We start from the raw sequence: 16,597 nt of genomic DNA on the forward strand, positions 1-16,597 counted from the left end.
AAACGCTTTCTCTTGTTCATCTTTCAATTCAAATTTCTTCCCTTTATGCGTTAATGCAGTCAAGGGTTTTACTATTCTGGAAAAGTCTTGGATGAACCTTCTGTAGTAACCAGCTAGTCCTAAAAACTGGCTTATGTGTTTCGGAGTTTTTGGGGTTTCTCACTTTTCAACGGTTTCAATCTTTGCTGGATCCACCTGAATACCTTCTTTGTTCACTATGTGACCGTGGAATTGAACTTCTTCCAACCAAAATGCACATTTGAAAACTTAGCGTACAGTTTTTCTTTTCTCAGCAACTTTAGCACTTTTCTCAAATGTTCTTCGTGCTCTTGATCATTCTTCGAGTAAATAAGTATGTCATCGATGAAAACAATGACAAACTTGTCAAGATATGGCCCACACACTCGGTTCATGAGGTCCATGAACACAGCTGGTGCGTTAGTCAATCCAAACGGCATAACCATAAACTCGTAATGACCGTAACGCGTCCTAAAAGCAGTCTTTGGAATATCATCTTCCTTCACCCGCATTTGATGATATCCAGAACGTAAATTGATCTTCGAATAAACAGACGAGCCTTCTAGTTAATCAAATAAGTCATCGAGTCTCAGTAGTAGGTAGCGGTTCTTGATGGTAAGTTTGTTCAACTCTCGGTAGTCAATACACAACCTGAATGTACCATCTTTCTTCTTGACAAACAAAACAGGAGCTCCACATGGTGATGTGCTTGGTCGAATGAAACCACGCTCTAAAAGTTCCTGTAACTGACTTTGTAATTCTTTCATTTCGCTGGGTGCGAGTCTGTATGGAGCACGAGCTATTAGTGCATCTCCTGGTACAAGGTCTATTTGAAATTCAACGGATCGATGTGGGGGTAATCCCGGTAATTCTTTCGGAAATACACCGGGAAATTCTTTTGCTACGGGAACATCACTGATGTTCTTTTCTTCAGGTTTAACTTCCTCGATGTGTGCTACAATGACGTAACAACCTTTTCTTATTAGTTTTTGTGCCTTCAAACTACTAATAAGATTTAATTTCGCGTTGTTCTTTTCTCCCTACACCTTTAAAGGTTTTCCTTTTTCACGCATAATGCGAATCGCATTTTTGTAACAAACGACCTCTGCTCTCACCTTTTTCAACCAATCCATGCCAATTATTACGTCAAAACTCCCTAACTCGACTGGTATAAAATCAATTTTAAACGTTTCATCCCCCAGTTTAATTTCTCTCTCCCGACATATATTATCTGCTGAAATTAATTTACCGTTTGCTAATTCAAGTAAAAAATTACTATCCAAAGGCGTCAATGGTCAACTTAATTTAGCATAAAATTCTCTACTCATATAGCTTCTATCCGCACCCGAATCAAATAAAACATAAGCAGATTTATCGTCAATAAGAAACGTACCCGTAACAAGCTCCGGGTCTTCCTGTGCTTCTGCCGCATTAATATTGAAAACTCTTCCACGGCCCTGCCCATTAGTATTCCCCTGATTCAGGCAATTTCTAATAATGTGACCCGGTTTTCCACATTTATAACAAACAGCGTTGGTATTATTTGCTCCGACACTATTCGTTTCAGCATTACTTGTTCCGACATTATTTGTTCCTTTAGTTCTGTTAAACTTTGGATCCGTAGACCTCACACTTTGTTGCGCTATGACCATTTCTTTTACACCTGTTGCAAAATATCGTGTAAAACCCCTGATGATTTTCTTCACACCTATGACATGGCTGTTTTTGGTTTTTGTTGCCGTTGTTGTTATTGAGGTTGTTGTTGGGATTGTTATTGTTGTTGAAACGGTTGTTGTAGTTGTTGTTGTTGTTGTTGGGATGTTTGTTGTAGTTATTGTTAGGATTGCGGTTATTGTTGCGATTGTTGTTGCGGTTGTTGAGATAGTTGTTGCGATTGTGGTTGTAATTGTTGTTGTTGTTGTACTGGTGACTCTTGTCACCGTTTTCCTCCCACTTCCTCTTGAGTTGTTTTGTGTTGGCTTCTTCGGCCTCCTGCTCTTTAATTCTTCCCTCAATCTGATTTATGAGTTTATGAGCCATTCGACTTGCCTTCTGTATAGAAGCGGGCTAGGGTGAACTCACATCTTCTTGAATTCTTACTGGTAACCCTTTTACAAATGCGTCGATCTTCTCTTCTTCATCTTCAAATGCTCCTGGACACAATAGGCACAACTCTGTGAATCGTCATTCATATGTGGTAACGTCGAACCCTTGTGTTCGTAACTCTCTCAGTTCTGCCTTGAGTTTATTGACTTCGTTTCTAGGACGGTACTGCTCGTTCATCAATTACTTGAATGCCGAGCACGGTAGTGCGTAAGCAGCATTTTGTCCTACCTGTTCAAGATAGGTATTCCACCACGTTAACGCAGTACCTGTGAAGGTATGCGTAGCGTACTTAACTTTGTGCTCTTCAGTACACTTACTTCTGGCAAACACTGATTCGACTTTCTCGGTCCACCGTTTCAATCCAATTGGTCCTTCGGTTCCATCAAATTCCAAAGGTTTACAGGCAGTGAATTCTTTATAGGAGCATCCTACACGATTTCTTGCACCGTTAGCCGCATAGCAAGATTCAGAGTTATTGTTGGTATGTAGCACAGCCTGTACTGCGGCTATGTTTGTAGCAAGAAAGGTACGAAATTCCTCTTCGCTCATATTCATGGTGTGTCGAGTAGTCGGTGCCATTTCCTTCAAAATAGCCAACTGAATCGAGTTATTCATACAGAATATTAAGAGTAGTCAATAGTATTTCGTAGCATAATATGAATTCATTTATAAAAGCTTTTTCTTCATATTAGCGTTTTATAAGTTTAAATTCGGGTACTACCTACCTGTTAAGTTCATACTTAGTAGCTAATATACAATTCAACTACTACAATTCCATATGAAAAACTGATTATAATAATATATCACATACAAATATTCTTCAAACTTACAACTTCGCTATATTACATATAACATGAAATATAGTACACTTTGATACATGACAGTTTTGAAGATAAATCTAGTTAATACGCAAGTTGTTCAGCAAAGGAAATAAAGACACGTAATGCATAAGTCCAGAAACAAGTCATGCATTCTGGTTTTTCTAAGACGACTTCCCATCCTTGGTCTTGTGGAAAATAACGGTTATGACCATTGGCTAGGCAGCATGTTGTAATGTCGTCAAAAGGACGAGGGTTTCGTAATGTCCAACAACCCCATAATAATCTAAAAACCTTGTTTCTCACTCCAACTACTGAATCCGTCACTTGTGGGAAGGTTTTATTTAAAAGCTGCAATCCGATGTTCTTTTTCTCACTTTGGTAAGAAGTGAACATCACTAACCCGTAAGCATAACTTGCTTCTTTATGTTGCATGTTAGAAACTCTTTCTAATTTACGAAATCCTATGTTGGGATATGTTGAGTCAAAATAGGTTCTTAACCCGTAGCGTAAAATTGCATTTGGGTTCCCCGCATTTAACGCTTTAAAGAAAACACGGCGTAACTTACGGTCTCCCTAATATGATATACCCCACCTATTAAAGAAAAGCCTTTTATAAACTAAGGCATTTCTGGAAAGTCTTTCAAATGTTTGACAAGTTAATTTTGCCATAATTAATTGTGCTGATGAATTCTGACCGACTCTAGACAAGATTTCCTCAATCATATCCTCTGGTAGAACTTCTAAAATATTCAGTTGTCTACCCTTAACGTCCATTTTGTTTTTATACTGTAAAATAGACAAGGATTAGATTCGAAAAAGATAATTAACAAACAATACAAGCAATTTTTACATAGATCATAAAAGTACAAGCACACTACAATACATATAATACACAACATGATTACAACCGTCTAATCTGAATCACTGGTTTCTTCTTCTTCGGACTTGGTTCGTTTTCCAAATTTTCTAGGAATATATGGTGTTCCTCTAATACGAGCCGTCATTTTCCACAACGGTTTAGAAAAACCTGGTGGTTTACAGGTTCCCGGGTCATTGTTACATTTTAGGAAATACGGATGTTGCCGATACATATAAAGTTCATCGGGGTTGGAATCGGGTTTCTCTATTTTTATATCTTTTCCCTTATTATTTTCTTTTGCTTTATTAAATTAGGTCGAGGTAATTTCTATAACATCATCGGAATCCTCATCGGGATCCGATTCACCAGAAAATTGGTAATCTTCCCAATATTTTGCTTCCTCGGTGGAAATACCATTGACCATTATTAACTTTGGTTCGTTGGTTGAGGATTTTCTTTTATTTAATCGATTTAATATAGGTATCAATATTTCTTCCTCCGGAACCTCTTCTTCTTCCGGTTCTTCCTCTTCCGGTTCCTCCTCTTCCGGTTCCTCTTCTTCCGGTTCCTCTTCGGGAATTTGTGAATCTTCCCAAAATATATTCGACTCTTCATTATTATTAGGTGAATCGATGGGATTTTTACTAGTGGTAGACATCTATCACACACTATCAAACACATTAAGAGGTTAATATATCACATAATATTTACATGTTAATAATATATAGTTTCCAACAAAAATGTTAAGCAATCGTTTTTAAAGAAAACACGGTCGAAGTCCAGACACACTAATGTATCCTAACAAACTCGATAAGACACACTAATCCAAATTTCTGGTTCTCTAAGACCAACGCTCGGATACCAATTGAAATTTCCCATTCATATTGATTATAAACGTTCCATATTAATTGATTTCATCGCGAGGTTTTGACCTCTATATGAGACGTTTTTCAAAGACTGCATTCATTTTTAAAACAACCATAACCTTTATTTTATCTATAAAGGTTTAAAAAACATTATGTAGATTATCAAATAATGATAATCTAAAATATACCGTTTACACATGACCATTACATAATGGTTTACAATAAGAATATATTACATCAAAAATAAGTTTCTTGAATGCAGTTTTTACATAATATCATACAAGCATGGACTCCAAATCTTGTCCTTATTTTAGTATGCAACAGCGGAAGCTCTTAATAATCACCTGAGAGTAAACATGCTTAAAATGTCAACAAAAATGTTGGTGAGTTATAGGTTTAACCTATATATTATCAAATCATAATAATATACCACAAGATTTCATATTTCAATATACATCCCATACATAGAGATAAAAAAGCATTCATATGGTGGACACCTGGTAACCGACATTAACAAGATGCATATAAGAATATCCCCTATCATTCTGGGAAATCCTTCGAACATGATAAAAACGAATTCGAAGTACTAAAGCATCCGGTACTTTGGATGGGGTTCGTTAGGCCCAATAGATCTATCTTTAGGATTCGCATCCATTAGTAGATCGGTTTATTAATTCTTAGGCTACCAAGCAAAAGGGGCATATTCGGCTTCGATCATTCACCCATATAATGTAGTTTCATTTACTTGTGTCTATTTCGTAAAACATTTATAAAACTGCATGTATTCTCATCCCAAAATATTAGATTTTAAAAGTGGGACTATAACTCACTTTCACAGATTTTTACTTCGTCGGGAAGTAAGACTTGGCCACTGGTCGATTCACGAACCTATAACAAATATGTACATATATATCAAAGTATGTTCAAAATATATTTACAACACTTTTAATACATTTTGATGTTTTAAGTTTATTAAGTCAGTTGTCCTCGTTAGTAACCTACAACTAGTTGTCCATAGTTAGATGTACAGAAATAAATTGATATATATTATCTTGAATCAATCCACGACCCAGTGTATACACGTCTCAGGCTAGATCACAACTCAAAGTATATATATTTTTGGAATCAACCTCAACCCTGTATAGCTAACTCCAACATTACTGCATATAGAGTGTCTATGGTTGTTCCAAATAATATATATAGATGGGTCGATATTGAAATGTCCCGTTCATATTGATTATAAACGTTCCATATTAATTGATTTCGATGCGAGGTTTTGACCTCTATATGAGACGTTTTTCAAAGACTGCATTCATTTTTAAAACAACCATAACCTTTATTTTATCAATAAAGGTTTCAAAAATATTACGTAGATTATCAAATAATGATAATCTAAAATATACTGTTTACACACGACCATTACATAATGGTTTACAATAGAAATATATTACATCGACATATGTTTCTTGAATGCAGTTTTTACACAATATCATACAAACATGGACTCCAAACCTTGTCCTTATTTTAGTATGCAACAGCGGAATCTCTTAGTATTCACCTTAGAATAAACATGCTTTAAACATCAACAAAAATGTTGGTGAGGTATAGGTTTAACCTATATGATCAATCCTTAATTAATGATGTTACTTAATTACGGATTGAGTGCAATAAGATTATAATGGAGGATGGGATGTTAGATGATTATTTTAGGCCCCGATGATCGTTTTTCACTTTAACTATCAAGTGATCAACCACCTCGACCCGGTCTTCGTTATCGATTAGCATGATTCACCTTAACTCAATGTAAGAAGTCCTTGGGCAAAGTCACAAGTGAAATCTACAAAGGCTTAGGCAAATGGCAGAGAATCAACAACCCATAAATGAGAGGCCAAGCTCCCTATTTATAGTATCCGTGATATCCGCGGTCTGCGAGATGCTCGGCTCTCCACGGAAAGTCAGCGGATCAAACCGCAGTTTGGTATTTCAGCGAATACATAACCGCAGTATTTATTTTCAGCGAATATTGCATAACTGTGCCTTATAATCCACGTAGTTCTGTCCTTAGCTTTTAGAAAATAAAATATACATATATAATGCTATGTATATGATCAAGTCCCCCCAGTTTATTATGATGTATTTTCGCGAGGCAAATGCATCATGATAAACTCTAAAATTCGCAATGTTCGCAGTTATTTTCCACTTTAATTAATGTCGCGTTAGCATAGTTACCGTTGTAAAAGTTACCGTTGTTTCCTGCTAACTCAAATATTACCGTTTGAGTTTTTTACAACGGATAATTAAAACATTTAATTACCCCTTGCATTCGCCTATATATATTGTGGCTCACAATCACCAACGTCACACTTACCTTCGATATTCTCACTTTCTTTTGCTTATTCTCAATTCATTTGTTCTCTTTAAAACATTATCAAGTCGGCAATCACAACCTTCAATCATTAATCATGAAGATGGATGAAGTTGATCGAAAGGTGGACCCAAAAACGCTAATTAACAAGCTACTCTTAAGCCCGGAGGCGAAGTCAGTATTATCCGGCCGTCAAATTAAACAAGAGAAGCCTGACATTCCTCTTGTGGATTTGACGGCAAAGTCACCACCGCCCCAGTCAAGTACTGGTAAACGACCGCTCGAAACCCCGCCTTCTACGCAAAGCAAGAGGGCCAAACAAAGTTCTCCCCTTTTCAATAATCCGATATCAGCGGATTATGAAGGAGAACAACAAACATGTATAAATCTAATAACCATGATCTCATACCTTTATCTGAAATATTTATTGTTATGATTATAATCCGCGTTTCTTTTTTTGTTTGCAGAAGGCGCATCCTTCAATCCTTTGTTTCCCAGCCCGAACACTGTGGCGCAGATCACAGAGCTTCTTTGCACTCCTCCTGATTCATATGGAGTGCGAATTGATGGGTTATCGGGATATACTTACGCTTCTCCCGGCGCTGCTGCAGATCAGCGCGAACAAATGAAGCTTGCAATTCCGAGCGAACTTCACCGTGAATTCGCCAAACGCTCTGCCGTTGATGCACATAATAGTTTTGTACAAAACTTTTACATGTGCTTTAACTCGGCATATGATATGATTTTGTGCGAAGAAAAATTCTTCGACATCCTCGACATTGATCAGCAAAAATATAACTCTGAGCGGATCAGAGCTGAAAATAGCGAGAAGCGCGCTGTTGACTTAGCTTATCAACTTACTGCGGCGAAGACTACCGCAGAGGATTTGCAATCTCAAGTTTCAGCCGCTGCTGAAAATGAGAAGAAACTGGAATCTTCTATTTCCTCACTCAAGTTTCAGCTCACCGCAGAGCGGGATAATGCTCTAGCTAAAGCGGCTGCAGCAAAGCATGAATTTTCTCTACTCCGCCAACACTTACCGGAGTTTTCGAAAAAGGTGCTTAATTCAGCACCCGTGAACGCGCATTTCACAACTTATGCATCTGCCTTGCAATTGCGCGAAAGGGTAGAGTTTCTGCATGAAATTGCACCGCTTTGCACCATACCAGATCCTCTTCCCTCCGCAATTAGTGACCGCATTTGTGCTCTTGAAGAAGCACGGAACGCAGCTGCTGTGGCAGAAGCTAAGTTAGCGGATATCCCTATTGACAAAGTCGTTGCTATTAGTTATGCAGAGGATGCTACTGCTCAAGACATCATAGCACTTGACTTGTCAAAATTAGATTAGGGATATGTAATATAGCACGTAGCTATCTCTGCGGTTTTGTTAATAAAATTTCAGCGTTTTATCTTTATTCGCGAGTACTCAATATTTATATAGCGCTTTTTATTTTAGCAATATTCATAACACAAACTTGTCCTTTGCAATTTCTAACGCTTTATTATTGTGCACATAATAAGCACGTACTTTCGCGAAACAATTTGTATGCGTATATACTTATACGTTATGAATCTTCTAAGTCCGTCGTAACGATCCTTAGGTATGTAATCAGCATTGCGAAGCATCTAAATATTGGCAAGATAAAATATTTAGGAGATAATATTCCTTTCGCAATAATTCGCGTGAAAAAGTGGGCAATTTCATCACTTTGCTATATAAACAATGCGGAATATCAAAATATGAAATTAACTGCAAAACATATCATATTTATTCGCATTAGAACTTTTGCATACTTTTACAAGTGAGTATTCTTAAAATTTTAACAAGCGTGATCAAGACTTGCAAAAAATTAAAAACAAGGACACTTAATAAGTATTTCAGCCATGTGTATTGAATATAATTTTCGCGATTTTTTACATATACAATTGTTAATTTCCGCAAAACTATGCATAATATAGCTTTAAAAGGACAGCATGCCATGCATTTGGCAAAGTTCGCCCTTCCACGTCCGCGAGCTTATATGAGCCTGCCGCATTAATTGCCACAATTTTATAAGGGCCTTCCCAATTAGGACCCAATTTGCCTAGCTTTTCTGCTCTGCTTGCCTCATTATTACGCAACACCCATTCACCTATAGCGAATGATAAAGCTCGCACTCTTTTATTATAATACTTAGCAATTTGCTGTTTATTATTCGCTTCTCTGATAGCAGCTATTAATCTCCGCTCTTCTATAAAATTGAGATTTTCGCACAACGCAGCATCATTTGCTTCTTCATCAAAGTTAGCGATTCGATGCGTTGGTACTAAAATTTCAGCGGGGATTACTGCCTCAGAGCCATAAACCAGGCTAAATGGTGTTTCACCTGTACTCTTTTTGAAAGTTGTACGATGTGCCCATAAGACATTGGGTAATTCATCTACCCAACCAGTTCGCCTTTCGCACAACCTCTTTTTTATTCCGCTTACAATATCGCGATTTGTTACCTCGCATAAACCATTAGCTTGCGGGTACGCTACTGACGTGAACTTTTGTATTATGTTTAAGTCAGTGCACCACGTCTTAAATGGATCTTTCGCTATTTGTGCGCCATTATCGCTAACCAATTCTCACGGAATACCAAATCTGCACACAATGTATTCCCACACAAAATTTCGCACCTGCACACCAGTGATTGTGCGAACCGCTTACGCTTCAACCCATTTAGTAAAATAATCAATTGCAACGATTAGGAATTTAACATTGCCAGGTCCTGCAGGAAATGGCCCCACAATGTCAATGGCCCATTTACTAAACGGCCATGGCGAATTAACAGGGATCATATCATGCCGCGGCATTCGATTCTGCGGAGCATGCCTTTGGCAACTTTTACAGCGTTTAACAATTTTTGCCACATCGCGGTATAGGGACGGCCAAAAGTATCCCATCCGCATAATTTTCGCAGCAATAGTCTTGTATCCTGAATGTAGTGCACAAGTACCATTATGCACTTCTTCAACAAGCATTTCCGCCTCAATTGGTCCAACACACCGCATCATCGGTCCGCAGTATGATTTGCGATATAAGACATCATCTTGTATGAGATACATCGGTGTTCGCTCTCGCACTAAACGAGCTTCACGACTATCCTCTGGCAAAATATCATTGCGAATATATTGCAGGATTGGTTCCATCCAATTTGGCTGCACCTCTGTAACAGATGCTACCATTAAATCACTATCAATTGACTTACTTGGCAATTCCTCAACCCATACTTGTTTTTGAAAATGCGAAAATGTTAGACCGGCTAATTTGCTCAAAGCATCTGCCTTTTTGTTTTGACTTCTAGGCACTTGCGCGAGTTCAAAGTATTCGAACCGCGCAGTAGTTTCTTTTAGCAGTTGCAAGTACTTCTGCATAGAAGGATCATGCTCTTCAAAAGATCCGCTAAACTGATTCGCTACTAGTTGCGAATCTGTAAATGCACGCAACTTAACAATATTCATTTTTGGGCGATATTTAAGCCTGCAAGCAATGCTTCATATTCTGCCTCATTGTTTGTCACATCAAAATTAAACCGCAGTGCGTAAGTGTGCTCTTCGCCGTTAGAACTTACCAAAACTAAACCCGCACCTGCACCTTCCGCACAAGAAGCACCATCAGTATATAACTCCCAAGTTTCATTAACTGCTGGTTTTAGCGCGGTTCGCTCATTAATTACTTCCAACTCTCCAGACAGCTCTGCGAGATAATCTGCCATAACTTGACCTTTTTCCGCACTTCGCGGAAAGTAGGATATTTGATAGGCACCCAACTCCACTGCCCATAATGCGAGTTTACCGGAAATCTCCGGTTTTGTTAAGACTTGCCTGATTGGCAGATTGGTTAGCACATGCACTGGATGCCCCTGAAAATATCTATGTAGCCTTCGCGTTGTTAAAATGAGCGCATATACAAACTTTTCGATCGGCGCATAGTTTATTTCGCTTCCCGTAAGAGCTTTGCTAACAAAATACACTGGCTTTTGTATTTTGTTCCTTTCCGCTATCAAGACTGAGCCAAATGCTTCATTTACTACTGAAATATATAGATAGAGAATTTCGCCATGAATTGGCGCTGTTAGTGTAGGCAAAGTTTTCAACAGGTTTTTCTTCTCTTGAAACGCAGAATCTGCTTCAGCGGTCCAAACAAAATTCTTCTGCTTCAAGCAACCTTTTAAAGTTTTGAAAAATGGCAATTGTCGCTCAGTAGCTTTAGACAAAAAACACGTTAGGGCTGCCAATTTGCCTGTTAAACTTTGCACTTCCTTAACCGTCTTTGGCGCGGTCATATTTTCGATAGCCGCGATCTTTTTTGGATTAGCTTGAATACCTTGTTCCGTAACAAGATATCCTAAAAACTTTCCTTCAGTTTCGCCGAAACTGCATTTCAGTGGATTGAGCTTCATGTTTATCTCACGCAGTTTATCAAATGTTTCGTGTATATCTTCAACAATTTGCTCTTGCGTTGTACTTTTGATGACTAAATCATCGACATAGGCTTCAAGATTACGCCCTATTTGCTTATCAAACGCGGTGTCAATCAAGCGCTGATATGTCGCACCCGCATTGATTAGTCCAAAAGGCATCATTATATAACAATATATGCCTTTGCCTGTGTGAAACGCGGTTTTATCTGCGTCCTCTTGCGCCATAGGGATTTGATGATAACCTCTTGCCGCATCCAGAAAACATTTATATGGAAATGCATGCAAAGATTCCACCTTTAAATCAATTTCTGGCAGCGGATAATTATCTTTGGTGCACGCTTTATTCAGATCTTTATATTCAATACACATTCGCCAGGAATTATCTGGTTTTTTCACCAATACTGAATTCGCGATCCATGACTGATATTGTACTTCGCGCAAAATTCCAGCTCGGACTAATTTTGTGACTTCTTCGCACAACCATTTGACGCGATCTGGGGTCATACCCCTTCGCTTTTGCACTACTGGTTTTAGAGCTGGATTTACATTTAGCTTGTGTTTCGCAATGTGACGCGGAACACCGGTCATATCGTTTTCGCACCAGGCAAAAACATCCATATATTCATCAAGTAATTGCACAATTTGCTTTCGAGTATCCGCACTAAGATTGCGACCTACTTTGATTTTCTATTCTGAATATGCAGGATTAACTATTTCCATGCTATCCTCCTTATCCGCAGTATCCTCAGGTTTCTGACCTGAGGTTTTTACATTGACAGCCACGCAAATAGGCACTATGCTCGCTGAACATATTGCGGTGATTCCTTTATATGTTGGAAATTTAATCATGCCATGAATTGTGGACGGTACAATTCCAAATTTGCTTATAGCGGTCCTTCCTAGCGACATGTTATAGCGAGAAGAAGCTCGCATAACATAGAAATCTAGCCGTGCTTGTCGCGCTAAAGCATTATCATTTACATCAGCTAGCTTGATGTTCAGCGACAAGACACCGATTGGTAGCGAAAATTCTCCTGCAAAACCGGTTAGCGAAACCGCAGTCGTTTGCAGATTTGCTTTAATATCCTCTGGCAACTGAGCGAAACATTGTTCGTAAATAATATCAACGCTACTACCATTATCAACATGAACTTTCATCACTGTGATATTAGCGTCCGCAATTTTACACGATACTATTATCGGCATTTCAGAAAAATCGTCGCTCTGCATTTTTGGAAAGCTAATTGGCGCTGATTGCCAATTATGATACATTTTAGCAGATTTTCGCTTCTTTCCTCTTTTTTAGACATTCATTGGCATAGTGGCCATGTTATCACTATTATCGCCAATGTTATTCATTACTTACTGCCAATTTGAAAACACGCACCTGCAAATCATCGCAACAAAAACACGATTGAAATTAAACCGCCTAATTAATTGTTTAACAGCGTAAAACAACAATTTTCAGTTTAATTCGTAAAACGTGTCCCACGGATGGCGCCAATTGATCAATCCTTAATTAATGATGTTACTTAATTACGGATTGAGTGCAATAAGATTATAATGGAGGATGGGATGTTCAATGATTATTTTGGGCCCCGATGATCGTTTTTCACTTTAACTATCAAGTGATCAACCACCCCGACCCGGTCTTCGTTATCGATTAGCATGATTCACCTTAACTCAATGTAAGAAGTCCTTGGGCAAAGTCACAAGTGAAATCTACAAAGGCTTAGGCAAATGGCAGAGAATCAACAACCCATAAATGAGAGGCCAAGCTCCCTATTTATAGCATCCGTGATATCCGCGGTCTGCGAGATGCTCGGATCTCCGCGGAAAGTCAGCGGATCAAACCGCAGTTTGGTATTTCAGCGAATACATTGCATAACTGTGCCTTATAATCCACGTAGTTCTGTCCTTAGCTTTTAGAAAATAAAATATACATATACAATGCTATGTATATGATCACTATATATATCAAATCGTAACAATAGACCACAAGATTTCATATTTCAATATACATCCCATACATAGAGATAAAAATCATTCATATGGTGAACACCTGGTAACCGACATTAACAAGATGCATTTATAAGAATATCCCCATCATTCCGGGATCCTCCTTCGGACATGATATAAATTTCAAAGTACTAAAGCATCCGGTACTTTGGATGGGGCTTGTTGGGCTCAATAGATCTATCTTTAGGTTTCGCGTCAATTAGGGTGTCTGTTCCCTAATTCTTAGATTACCAGACTTAATAAAAAGGGGCATATTTGATTTCTATAATTCAACCATATAATGTAGTTTCGATTACTTATGTCTATTCCGTAAAACATTTATAAAAGCGCATGTATTCTCAGTCCCAAAAATATATATTGCAAAAGCATTTAAAATGAGAGCAAATGAAACTCACGCATATAAATATTGTAAAACAGTTAATAAAACATTTGCATGTATTCTCAGCCCAAAAACGTAAAGAGTAAAAAGGGTAAATGAAACTCACTTTCACAGATTTTTACTTCGTCGGGAAGTAAGACTTGGCCACTGGTCGATTCACGAACCTATAACAAATATGTACATATATATCAAAGTATTTTCAAAATATATTTTCAACACTTTTAATACATTTTGATGTTTTAAGTTTATTAAGTCAGCTGTCCTCGTTAGTAACCTACAACTAGTTGTCCAACGTTAGATGTACAGAAAAAAATTGATATATATTATCTTGAATCAATCCACGACACAGTGTATACACGTCTCAGGCTAGATCACAACTCAAAGTATATATATTTTTGGAATCAACCTCAACCCTGTATAGCTAACTCCCACATTACTGCATATAGGGTGTCTATGGTTGTTCCAAATAATATATACACATGGGTCGATATGATATGTCAAAACATTTGCATACGAGTCTATGGTATCCCAAGATTACATAATATATTAGAATACATGTATAATACAATATAAGTTAGCTAGGATATGATTAATATAGATTTGTTACCAATTTTCACGTTGCTACAACAAGAAAAATTATCCAATCTTGTTTTACCCATAACTTCTTCATTTTAAATCCGTTTTGAGTGAATCAAATTGCTATTATTTCATATTGAACTCTATTTTATGAATCTAAACAGAAAAAGTATAGGTTTATAGACATAAATATAAGTTACAAGTCGTTTTTGTAAAGGTAGTCATTTCAGTCGAAAGAACGACGTCTAGATGACCATTTTAGAAAACATACTTCCACTTTGAGTTTGATCATGATTTTTGAATATAGTTTCATGTTCATAAGAAAAATCATTTTCCCAGAAGAACAAATTTTAAATCAAAGTTTATCATAGTTTTTAATTAACTAACCCAAAACAGCCCGCGGTGTTACTACGACGGCATATGTCCGGTTTTACAGTGTTCTTCGTGTTTCCAGGTTTTAAATAATTAAGTTAGCATATCATATAGATGTAGAACATGTGTTTAGTTGATTTTAAAAGTCAAGTTAGAAGGATTAACTTTTGTTTGCGAACAAGTTTAGAATTAACTAAACTATGTTCTAGTGATTACAAGTTTAAACCTTCGAATAAGATAGCCTTATATGTGTGAATCGAATGATGTTATGAACATCATTACTACCTCAAGTTTTCTGGATAAAGCTACTAGAAATGAGAAAAATGGATCTAGCTTCAAAGGATCCTTGGATGGCTTGAAAGTTCTTGAAGCAGAATCATGACACGAAAACAAGTTCAAGTAAGATTTCCACTCGAAATAAGATTGTTATAGTTATAGAAATTGAATCAAAGTTTTAATATGAGTATTACCTTGTATTAGAAAGATATCTTACTGTAAATAAGAAAGATTTCTTGAGGTTAGATGATCACTCTAAAAGATGGGAAGTAAGCTAGTAAACTTGGAAGTATTCTTGATTTTATGAAACTAGAATTTGTAGAATTTATGAAGAACACTTAGAACTTGAAGATAGAACTTGAGAGAGATCAATTAGATGAAGAAAATTGAAGAATTAAAGTGTTTGTAGGTGTTTTTGGTCGTTGGTGTATGGATTAGATATAAAGGATATGTAATTTTGTTTTCATGTAAATAAGTCATGAATGATTACTCATATTTTTGTAATTTTATGAGATATTTCATGCTAGTTGCCAAATGATGGTTCCCACATGTGTTAGGTGACTCACATGGGTTTCTAAGAGCTGATCATTGGAGTGTATATACCAATAGTACATACATCTAAAAGCTGTGTATTGTACGAGTACGAATACGGGTGCATACGAGTAGAATTGTTGATGAAACTGAACGAGGATGTAATTTTAAGCATTTTTGTTAAGTAGAAGTATTTTGATAAGTGTCTTGAATTCTTTCAAAAGTGTATGAATACATATTAAAACACTACATGTATATACATTTTAACTGAGTCGTTAAGTCATCTTTAGTCGTTACATGTAAGTGTTGTTTTGAAACCTTTAGGTTAACGATCTCGTTAAATGTTGTTAACCCATTGTTTATTAAATCAAATGAGATATTAAATTATTATATTATCATGATATCATGATGTATTAATATATCTTAATATGATATATATACATTAAATGTCGTTACAACGATAATCGTTACATATATGTCTCGTTTCAAAATCATTAAGTTAGTAGTCTTGTTTTTACATATGTAGTTCATTGTTAATATACTTAATGATAGGTTTACTTATCATAATATCATGTTAACTATATATATATATATATCCATATATATGTCATCATATAGTTTTTACAAGTTTTAACGTTCGTGAATCGCCGGTCAACTTGGGTGGTCAATTGTCTATATGAAACCTATTTCAATTAATCAAGTCTTAACAAGTTTGATTGATTAACATGTTGGAAACACTTAATCATGTAAATAACAATTTCATTTAATATATATATAAACATGGAAAAGTTCGGGTCACTACAGTACCTTCCCGTTAAATAAATTTCGTCCCGAAATTTTAAGCTGTTGAAAGTGTTGACGAATCTTCTAAAAATAGATGCGGGTATTTCTTCTTCATCTGATCTTCACGCTCCCAGGTGAACTCGGGTCCTCTACGAGCATTCCATCGAACCTTAACAAT

Source organism: Rutidosis leptorrhynchoides, chromosome 9, assembly GCF_046630445.1.
Source record: "Rutidosis leptorrhynchoides isolate AG116_Rl617_1_P2 chromosome 9, CSIRO_AGI_Rlap_v1, whole genome shotgun sequence".
Lineage (NCBI taxonomy): Eukaryota > Viridiplantae > Streptophyta > Magnoliopsida > Asterales > Asteraceae > Rutidosis > Rutidosis leptorrhynchoides.